The sequence below is a fragment of the Anabrus simplex genome, chromosome 3 (assembly GCF_040414725.1).
Source record: "Anabrus simplex isolate iqAnaSimp1 chromosome 3, ASM4041472v1, whole genome shotgun sequence".
Lineage (NCBI taxonomy): Eukaryota > Metazoa > Arthropoda > Insecta > Orthoptera > Tettigoniidae > Anabrus > Anabrus simplex.
Window position 1 is genome coordinate 521,192,512 of NC_090267.1, and position 11,281 is coordinate 521,203,792.

An 11,281-nucleotide genomic window follows, 5' to 3' on the forward strand; every position below is an offset into this window, starting at 1 on the left:
GCCACCATAGCTCAATTGGTAGAGCAACCGACGCGAAATCGGGAGGTTGTGGGTTCGGATCCCACTGGTGTCCAGCTGGCCATTTTTGTTCTGTACTTAACATCTCTTCAACACGTGCTACATGTACGTAACACGACCTAATACGTTGAAAGTCTGTTTCGATTACAATGCGGTCGTGAAAATCCAATATTCATTGACATGCCCCACAACGGGCGACTTAAACGCACTCTATAGTGTGCTAGCAGCAGTGCCAGACCTGTAGCTCAGATCCTTTCAAACGGAACAAAGATGGCCTAGGCCACCATAGCTCAATTGGTAGAGCAACCGACGTGAAATCGGGAGGTTGTGGGTTCGGATCCCACTGGTGTCCGGCTGGCCATTTTTGTTCTGTACTTAACATCTTTTCAACACGTACTACATGTACGTAACACGACCTAATACGTTGAAAGTCTGTTTAGAAAGAAACAGGACATCATTCGTATCTACACCATAACATTTCGATCGAAATTAATTGAGGAAAATTTTACTGAATGTAACCTTTTGTCGAATCTCTCCATCTTATAGGTCGTTGTTTTGCCTCTTGACATCAAACCTTCTCTGAACTTGAGGCAATGGCTAAGTCAGCCGAGGGAGTAAGGTACGCTAACACCTTACGAGTCGCCAGGGAGCCCCCTCCGTTCTCGGCCACCCTTCCCTCAGGCGCAAGTGTTACGCGTGCGGATCGACAGAACACCTGCGGAATACGAGTCCCTTGGTAAAATCCATTAGAACCAGCAACGGAGCAGGCCCGTCCCAAGGTTGTTTTATGTGCGGGTTGTTTTCGTATGTAGCTAAAAATTGCACTTCACTTAACAGCAAATCTTCCTGTTGAAATTCTGCTGCTGACTCAGACGATAGGAAGTGACCAGTGTCATCGGTCCACGTTAAATCAGGCAACGAATCGTTCAAGGAAGAAACCTCCTCTAATTTGTCATTTGAAGGCCCTTGGGAATTCCTTAAAGCTGCTTCTGAGACCCCAGGATTCGTGCCATATCTTAAAATTGAGGTACATAATGAACCTGTCACTGCGCTATTAGATTCACGAAGCGTTAGCTCCATTATTTCAGAGGAGTGGTACTCTGAATTGAGAGCCTACTGTAAATTTCCTGACTATTGTTTGTCTTCTATTAAATGCGTTACGGCAAATTCTTCACTAGAAATTTTACGCTTCATTTGTGCTAAAACTTCGATCTTAACCAAGCGTGTAATCATATTCCCCTGGCGGAAGAATCCAAACGTCTGACGGCTTTCGCATGAATACAACCGCGTGCCTTTTGTACTCTCCACGGGGACTGCGGTTCTTATGAGACTGCTGTATAGGGTCTTCTCCGACATCAAATTTGAATATGTTTAGCATTATCTCGACGATGTCGTGGTGTTTTCTGAGACCTTTGAAGAACACTTAGATCATCTTAAGGAAGTTCTAAATCACCTCCCTAAGGCTCGGTTGACGGTTAAGTTATCTAAGGTTGCTTTTTCCAAGCCTTCTGTGTCTTTCTTGAAGCATATTGTGTAGCCCGATGGTGTTTCTATCGACCATTCCAGGACGCAGGCTATTCGTGACTTCAAGCCGCCTAAAGAAGTGAAAGGAATTGATAGGTTCATAAGTATGCTGAATTTCTTCAGGTTATTTATTTCCAACTTTGCTAATAGGGTGGGGCCCCTGCACCTATTTCCAAGGAAAGATGTCAAGTTCGAATGGGAGCAATTGCAGCAAGCTGCGTTTGAAGATCTCAAGTTAGCTCTTTGTAACGCCCCAGTATTAGCCATGCCAGATTTCTCTAAGAAATTCATAGTTCAAACCGATACTTCTTCTGCTGTCCTACTTCAAGAAACCGATGTCGGTAGGCGGCCTATTGCCTATGCGTCTAGGATCTTATCGGCTCAAGAAGCCAAGTTCTCCATCCATGATATAGAAGGATTGCAGTCCTGTTTGCTTAGACAAGTTCCGTCTTTATCTGGAGCATGTTAAATTTGAATTAGAAACTGACAATCAGGCTTTAAGTTTGATTTTAGCTACGCCTTGTCGTAGTGTACGTATCGCCCGTTGGGCTTCTAGTGACGCTGAGTCCAGTGAACAGCAGCACAGTTATTCTCCTCCCATGCGCATACCTCCTTGTGTTAGTGTCTTTTTGACGGATCCCCCTCTGATGTTTCGTGATATCGAGAAATATCAACGGGAAGATCCAATTACGGCTCCTATAATGGAAACACTAACTTCTGAGGAACATGTTGTGCCTTATAAGCTGAGGAATGGAGTTCTGTGCAGCCCTTCGAGGATGATCAGAAGATGAAAGTAGTTGTTCCAGATGTTCTTGTGCCCATGATCTTCAAGTATTATCATGAGACCCCATTATGGGGAACATTTGGGCATCTTCAAAACCAGAGAGAAAAGAGAGAATAGTTTGGACGGCGAAACCAGAGAAATGGTTAGAGCTTGTAAATCTTGCTTGCTAAGTAAGCCCACCTTGTCTACTAAGCTAAGGTTATTGTCATCGCATCAAGCCTCTCGCCCAATGGAGTGTTTGTATATAGACTACGTCGGACCCTTCCCTCAATCAAAGGGGAAAGGAATAAATCCATCCTTGTATGTGCAGATGTCTTCATCAGAATTTCATGGTTACTTCCGACTAAGCTGGCTACCACTCAGTCTACAATTTCTTGCCTTAATACCAATTTTGCTTCTTTTAATCCTTGTCAATATATAGTTCCTGATAACGCTAAGGCATTTACATCCAATTTATTCCGAACATTCCGTTCTGATTTGTCCATGTCATATATCACTACTTCTGCTTATTACCCTCAACCATCTCTGGCTGAGCGTGGCAATCGTAATCTTCGATCTGCTTTGATAGCTTTTCATCGTGAAGATCATTCCAGGTGGTATATATCTCTGCGTTGGTTGTCTTTTGCTCTAAATTCGGCTTTGCATGGGTCACACAAATTTACTCCTGCATCTCTCATGTTTAAGTTTGTACCCAACCCGCCGTTTTCTAACCTTTGGTCCGTCAATGAGATATTGCCAGAGACAATAGATCCAAAAAATATCAGGGACGTATGGAAGAAGGCTTAAAGTAACCTTAAGGCCTCTCATGAGAAAGTTAATGAGATATATGATCGTGGACTGAGGCCCACCAATCTAAAGGTCGGAGATCAGGTCATGGTTAAGAATTTTGTACCGGCAGGCAAGCTTTTCCCTAGATTTCACGGGCCATGCATTATTTTGGATTTCTTAACACCGGTCACACTTTTGGTGAGCAATCCAGCCACTGAAAGAATATTTAGGGTGAATTTATCACAAATAAAACCCGTATGAGCTCTCTTGTTCTGCAGTATAGACCACTAAGTTATGGCAGTGAGGAAGTAATTATATTTCTTTTCTTAACAGCTCAGAATCATAAAATTAATTATGTAAATTGTAAATTGAAAAGTTGAGGCCTTCTCCTCCACGAGTATACATCTAGTGTATTACCTTTTATTGTTCCACCTTTGAACAAACTTTCCCCTCTAAAATGATTGGCTTTTCTTCTGTTACCCGTCTGTCATTACCTGTCCCCCGCCTACAAAACCGAGCCTACATTTCACACACTCATCACCCTGGTCCAGACTCCTTCATGAAGGTGTACTTGAGCACCATCCTTACCGGCAAGGGCTGAGGTGCGGTACCACAACCACCTACTTCATCATGGGGCAGTGCCTCAATATCTGGTCCGTGGCGACCATCACCATGGCTACCCCTCTCTCAAAGTAGCCTAGCGGGAGAGATGTATCCGAGGGTAGTTGAGAGGTCCGGGGGACTCCACGCGTGTATCGGCAGCGGCGGCCGCTCTTGCCATCAAAAATGGACTGTACGTCCGGACTTCCTCGGCGTCAGGAAGACTTCAAAACTTGTTTCCGGCATAATTACTAACAAATGAACTTTATTCAAGAAATTTTCTGACTATAAATTACAACTTCGAATTTTTCTAAAAACTACAATTTCAAAACTAGGTCACATGTGGATAGAGTTTAGGAAGTGGAGATCTGTACCGGAGGTACATCCCTTCGTATGTTTAAAACTAGTGCCTTGTATAAGGCCCTCTGAAACATAAACTGTGAAACCACTAGAAGTTTGGACATTTCTCAACAGATGTCACTACCATAAACTTATGTTTTGCCCTCTGGGGTGAAGATGATCTATTGAAATTCAAGAGTAATTTTGTATGTAAAGGTTTCCTAAACTGAAATGTTTAGTGCTTGTTTTTGATTGTCAAATGTTATCAACACTTCTATCTCTTCCCGCCAACTTAAGGCGTTGGACAGTCAGAAATTGTGTACATTTATTTATTCGCCAATGTAAAAACTTTGATACTTGTTTGATTATCCAATGAGAATTGGGGCGTGTCAGGGCCTTGGCCCAGAGTGCTCTGGAACGTCCCCCTCTGCTATAAAAGCTGGCACATTTTCGGACCAGGTTGCCTTAGTGATCGCTCCAGTCAGGGTGTGTTCGTAACGGAGGCGAGGGTGGCCTCATCCATCTCCGGGAGGTCCACCAGCTCAAGGTAATGGCAGATCTGTGATAGTCTTTCAAAGCTAGCTCGAGAGAAAGGTTTCAAATCGTTAGTAATGTAACTTTATTTTCTAAAATGTAAATTTCAAACTTTAAATGTAAATCCTAATCAAGCCGAAAGAACTGAACCGAAATCAGTGAATAAAGAGTGAGGTACCCTCTCGCGTTCCCTCTCAACTAGCTTTTGAGGTGACTATAATTTTGTAACATTTTCTATCTTGTAATTTCTGAACTTAGATGTTTTTCTCCATCCTGTCACCTCCGCAGTATAGGCTTAGCAGCGGTAACGTCGGGCCATAAGCCCAAGTAGGGTGTTATGAATATAATGCAAAATTTTAAGGAGCGCAAGTCTTCGTCTCCTCACCATAGTGGTTTTTGGGCCAGTATATTTATCCTTCTATTTTTACCAAAGGCCTTGCAGAATGGGTACTTGTTACCCCTGTTGAACTGTATTTCATTCTTTTCATGTTAAAGGTATCGGATTGTTGAGCAGTTAAGACAGTGAATACTGTTTCATTTTGCGGTGCCTCTGATAGGCTTGGAAAGTGTAAATCTGTAGAGCGAAGAAGCTCTTCCTATTAATATAAAGTTTGAAAGGCGCCTTGGAAGGCTGGAATGGTATAATGTTCGGAAAGTATTCTTCTAGATAATTTTGTGGGGCAATGGTACTTTTGTGAGGTGGCACATTTCGGATACTCTATCTCCTAGTGGTATTATTGAATGGAGGAGTGGTTGGCAAGGTAGGAGCTACAAGCTCGCACTGTTAATTAATGTTGTTTAATTGTTCTAGGAATTCATAATCTTACTTCTCGAGCTCATTGCTGTACCCGAGATTGTGTTATTCGCTTAGCGAATTATTTTTGTTTAACATCTGAAGAGGAAAAAAATGGAAAAAGGTAAGAAAGGAAATAAAACTGCCAATGTTAAAGGTTTAGTTCTATTTTTCATTCCTGCACCTTCTTTCCGTTCTGTGATCCACAATATCTCCATAACAGTAATAATAATAATAATAATAATAATAATAATAATAATAATAATAATAATAATAATAATAACAATATACCCGCTCCATGCATTTAAATTAAGCACCTTTTAGAACGCCATCTGCAATGTGTACTTCAAACTATGTGGTAGAAGGAGTTTGAACGTTTTCCAACAGAGGTCTCTACTGTCAAGCTAGGTGCTCCCTCTGAAGAGAGGGTGGACAATTAAATTTCAAGAGAAATTTAGTAATCATTAGTTGGTAAAATTGAACTGTTTGTAAATTCTATTTGGTATTCTAATATTATCAACACTTCTGTTTCTTCCCGCCAACTTAATATTGTAGCCAATTGGGAATTGTGTATAGTTATTTAATTCACCAATGAGAAAATTTTGATATTTATTTGATTGTTCAATGGACGTTGGGAGTGTGTCAGGGCTTCAGCCCAGAGAAATCTGAATCCTTCCTCTTCGCTATAAAAGCTGGTGCATTTCTGGCCGTGTTGTCTTTGGATCGCTCTAGCCAAGAGATTTAGAGTGTGTTCATAGTAGATGCAGGAGGTCTACCAGCTCAAGGTAATGGCAGACTCCGTGTGAAATGAAATGTCGTATGGATTTTATTGCCGGGATATCCCAGGACGGGTTCGGCTCGCCAGGTGCAGGTCTTTCTATTTGACTCCAGTAGGTGACCTGCGCGTCGTGATGAGGATGAAATGATGATGAAGACAACACATACACCCAGCCGCCGTGCCGAAGGAATTAACCAATTAAGGTTAAAATCGCCGACCCGGCCGGGAATCGAACCCGGGACCCTCTGAACCGAAGGGCAGTACGCTGACCGTTCAGCCAACGAGTCGGACCGACTCCGTGTAATCATGTAATAGTCTCTGAAAGATAGCTCAAGGGGAAGATTTCAAGTTATTTCGTAACGTAACTTCCATTTCTCAATATAAATTGTCTAGCAAGCCTAGGGAGTAAAGAGTGTACTCCCCTTCAACTTGGCATTGAGCTGACTAGGATTTCGTAACCTTTAAAATCTATCTCGTAGCTTTAAAAATTTCCTTTCACCTAGTCACCTCCATAGTATATGCTTAGCCTCTGTAACTTCGGGCCACAAGCCCATATAGAGTGAATTTCGACGAGCGGCGGAGTTCGCCTCCTAACATTTAGATTTTCGGCCAGTAGGTTTAACCTTTTATTTCTTAACTAAGGCCAGGTAGATTGGGCACATGTTGTCCCTCTTAAAGTTCTCTATTTTTAATCCTATTTCCCTATGTTTTTTCGACCGTAGACAGTGTCTACTATTGGTTTTTGTTAAATGTAGGTTGTGCCTGGAACTTTTAAATGTTGGAGAGTAACTGTGTGGAGCAAAGAAGCTCTTCTCTACTATTGGAAATTAGGAGTTTCTGAATGGAGCACTGATTGCTCTTGTTACATTTGCAAATTTGGAGCTCAGTCTGTAAAATTGTTGTCAATTGATTATTCTAGACTTTTCTAATATTGTTCTTCAAGCTCTCGAGCTAAATGTTTGTACCTGATTTCGGTTATTGCCTAACAATGTTTAAAATATGAAAGGAAACAAAAAAATATAAGAAAGAAATATAATCGCAAATTTAAAAGTTTTAAATAACTATTTAATGTTTTCTCTATCTTCCCGCACCTTCTTACACATCTACCACCACGGTATCACCGCAGTGGTAATAATAATAGTAGTAGTAATAATAATAATAATAATAATAATAATAATAATAATAATAATAATAATAATAATAATTGTACCGGGAGGTACACCCCAACGCCGCGCATTCAAATTCAGCGCCTAAATGAACTTCTCTATTGGTGAAACTGAAACTACACCAACTTAGAACTTTACTCAGAAAGTGCCACCATAGAAATATTATATAATTTTGTTGTTGTGCAGTTTCCTAAACTGAGTGAATTTCTACTTGTTTTGTTTGACATTCATCAAGAAGTTTGGACATTCTTCCACAGATGACACCACTAAAAACTATGATCATCCACACTGGTGCGAAGTGAAAGAACTTATGATTTAAAGAAGTTTTGTATTTCTAGGTTTTTGTAACTGAATGATGTTCATTTATTTTTGTGCTGGCAATTCTTCCTTTTATTTCCACCACTTTTGAATCTAACCAATCCCTAATTTTTGTAATTAATTTCCAACCAATCCCGTATTTCCTTTTCACCTTGTGTTCAAGCAATGAAATCAAGAGGGAGTGTCCTGATTCATCTTGAATGATCTCGAACCTTCCCTGAGGGTTTATAAACTGCGGCTTTTCTCGTCTCTTGGCCAATTGATCGTCATCTTACTAAGCGTGTGTGTCAAAGCAGGAGGCGGGCGGCCTCTTTCATCGGTCAGCAGTACATGTACAAGGTAATGGCCACATAACATCCTTCTATCTTGCTAACTCCGCAGTTTAATCCAAGGGAAAGGTCCGAATCGTTAACTATGTAACCTACTTTTCCAAAAAAATGTAACTTTCTGCCGGCTAATATAAAAACTTCATAAAATCTTTAGCTGTAAATCGGGGATAGAGAGTGAATTACCCTCTCGAGCTCCCCTTCATCTTGGTTTGAGGTGACTGCGTTTTTCTCTGACTGTTTTTCCTACTGCAGTGTGTTAATATAATTTCTATACGACTCACCTCAGTAGTTTGGGAATAGCCCCTGTTTCATCGGCCTGGAGCCGCTTAGTTTTTTGTGTTCATATGTATGAGTGCAAGTATACGCCTCCATTCATTTTGTGTTCGGGCCATTAATTTAACCTGTTATTCTTCATCCACGAAGGCCCAGTAGATTGGGTATTTAATACCCCTGTAAAAGTAAGTTCAATTTTGTAAATGGTGGTTTGAGAGACCAGAGAGTGATGTAATGTTGCCTCGAGTAGGCAGTAAGAAACTGAGAGCCTGTTAGCTCTTTTTCAAATTTTGTGATTGTTACGAGTGCCTCTGGAAGACTAGATATTGTACTTTGGGAGCAAGTGCTCCATAAATTAAGGGATTTCTGCTCTTGAATAAATTTGTGCGCTTTGTGAATTTCAGCTTGTAGCTCAGGAAATGTAAAGCTAGGGGCTTAAAGCCCAAAGTGTTAAGGTTCTGAATCTTGGATTTTTCCCAATCTCGTTTAATGATTGCTACTTGTACCTGTAATACTGGCATTAAAAATTGCTAAGTTTAAAGTTCTGAAAATATAACCTTCAGTTTAAGTTTTAAATTCCATTCTTGACATTGTAGTTAGACCCATTCACCCCGGCACCTTCTTTCACCTCTGCGTTCCACGGGAAACCCCGTAACAATAATAATAATAATAATAATAATAATAATAATAATAATAATAATAATAATAATAATAATAATAATTGTACACGAGTTCCCCGGCTGCTAAGACTGCGCATCTTCTCTACGGCCAACTATGCAGTGGACATGAACCTTTAAATCATCCAAAATCTTTCTTCTTCGCCGGTTAGATGGCTCTCCCATCTCTTTGATAGCGACATCTAGTGGCTAAACACAAACTAACGGCTGGAGAAATGTTGTTTTTGTTGTAGATAAACATTTTTTCTGAGGATTAGTTTTTTATGTACCGAAGTTGTGAACACTTCACCTGTTTCCTCCTCTACTGTAATCTGCCAATCACATGCTTGTAACTATGATCTCTAGCCAATCAAACCCGGGAGTGTGTATGGAAATTCTGCCTATAAGCGCTGTATATTTTAATTTATTCTGGCACTTTTCCCTACGGAAGTATGTAAGGAGAGCACTTTAAGGCCGTCTTCTCTGAACTGCTCCAGTACTTGAGAGTGTGACTTGACGAAGGCCATAGAGGGCTAGGGAGATAGGGGCGCGACCAGCTTGAAGAAGATCCAGCGCTACAAGGTAATTTACCTAAACTTGTGATGTGTCTGCCGCCAGTTCGAAGAGAAGGTTTCGGCAGTTTTCTTAATATCCAATATGTAATCCTTTCTTTTCTGGTTGAAATGTAGAACCTTCTGTGCAGGCTTCGGACTCTATTTCTATTCCCTTCTGGGAAAATATTTAATGTAAGGGAGCACGAGTGGTGACCCTCAGTTGTCTCCCCTTCAACGTTTGAGCTGGGTGACTTAAGTTTCCAACCTCTAAATTTTGGATAACTTATCTTGGTCTCAAAATCCCCCATTTAGTCACCTTTTTAGTATGGGATTAGCCTCTGTATGATTGGGCCTTACGCCTACTTAGATTCTCGTCTTTTCCAGAATGTTCGCTAAGGGGTGCTGGTGCTTCGCCTCCTTGCCTTTTGTTAATGGCCCGTTGTGTGTAACCATCTCCTTTTATTTATAAGGCCTTGTAGTATGGGCAATTATGCCTCTGTTTATTCTTTGTAGTTCTTAGGGTAATCGTGTCTATGTTTTGGTTCTGTCTGGGCTACCTGTGTCTCAATTTTGACGTTCCATTTTAGTCTAGCAGATGGCACAAGAACACCTGGTGAAGAGACATCTTGCAACAAGTAATGCACTTCGAACCCGTGATCCACAGATGGAGGTGAAGAGCCAAAGGATCGGGGATTTTAGCCATGTCTCATTGTTAGCAAGTTCTTAAGAAGAGAAATTTGCTCACTTCAAACATTTATATACGAATTAGAAAAGTATTTCTGAAGACTTTCGTCTGGAGACTGGCATTGTGTGGAAGTAAAACATGGACGATAAGCAGCTCAGCAACAAATCAAATAGAAGCTTTTGAAATGTGGTGTTACGGAACAATGCTGAAGGTGAAGTGGGTAGATAGAATCACGAATAAAGAGATAATTAATCAAGTTCGCGAGAGAATAACGATGAGAAGAGACAGAGTTCAGTTAGTTCTCGAGATAAGTGTCGGCGGTAAGAACTGTAGAGGTAGACAAGTAGATTAGAGTAGATGTAGGATTTAGAAATAAAACATTAGCACAGGGTAGGGTGGCATGGTGGGATGCATCAAACCAGTGCAAGAACTGATGACGCAAACAACAACTGTATGTTTATCTGAATACAGTCTATAGAGACAAGACAGGACTGCACGATAGAGAGGTATTGTACAGACAACATGAAAATTTGTGCGATACAAGCCGCAAACAAAGAAGTGCTGCGAGTGGTGATTGAGAACGATAACAAAAGATCATTTACTTTGTTGAAATGTACTGTTTTAGAAAAAGCACTGACTTATCTAAGTACTTCGTACGTTTTCTTTGTAAGACGAGGACATTCTTACTTCAAAGGAACTCAATTAAATGGTTTGTGCTGCCTGAGAGGATGAGAATGCAGCGGTCGAGTTTGACACGCCCTCATCTACGAAATGAGCTTGTTTTGCAATTCAAATATATTCCAGCTGTGGAAATCTGCAGGAAGCCTGCGGTACGCCTGGGCTCAATGGCATTCTTGGATGTGGGTAATTCGTCTGACGTGTTTTCGTCAATAGAAACAACCTCGGCAACTACTGAACTGATTTCAGTCATTATTCCAGTTTATCCGGGAAGCAAGCGTTCAAACTAATTACTCTGCCCCAACAACTCTACCTACACTTTCTACAAACAAATTCATATGAATCTTCTTCCTAACGTTTGCAGTTTTGTAAGAAAAATGGTCATCATAAACAGGCAATTTAGTCGCGTGACACGCCAAGAAGTCAAACGTACGTGAAATGTGCGCCCACCCCCATCCCGCAGCGAGCAATACGATAAGAACCT

At 41.0% G+C, this 11,281-nt stretch overlaps 1 non-coding gene across 1 annotated transcript; it reads left to right on the top strand.

Annotated features, from left to right (window-relative positions):
• The first annotated feature begins 297 nt into the window (after positions 1–297).
• Positions 298–374, top strand: TRNAS-UGA (transfer RNA serine (anticodon UGA)). The gene has a single exon. It is a non-coding gene; the product is annotated as a tRNA-Ser (tRNA).
• Positions 375–11,281: the final 10,907 nt, after the last annotated feature.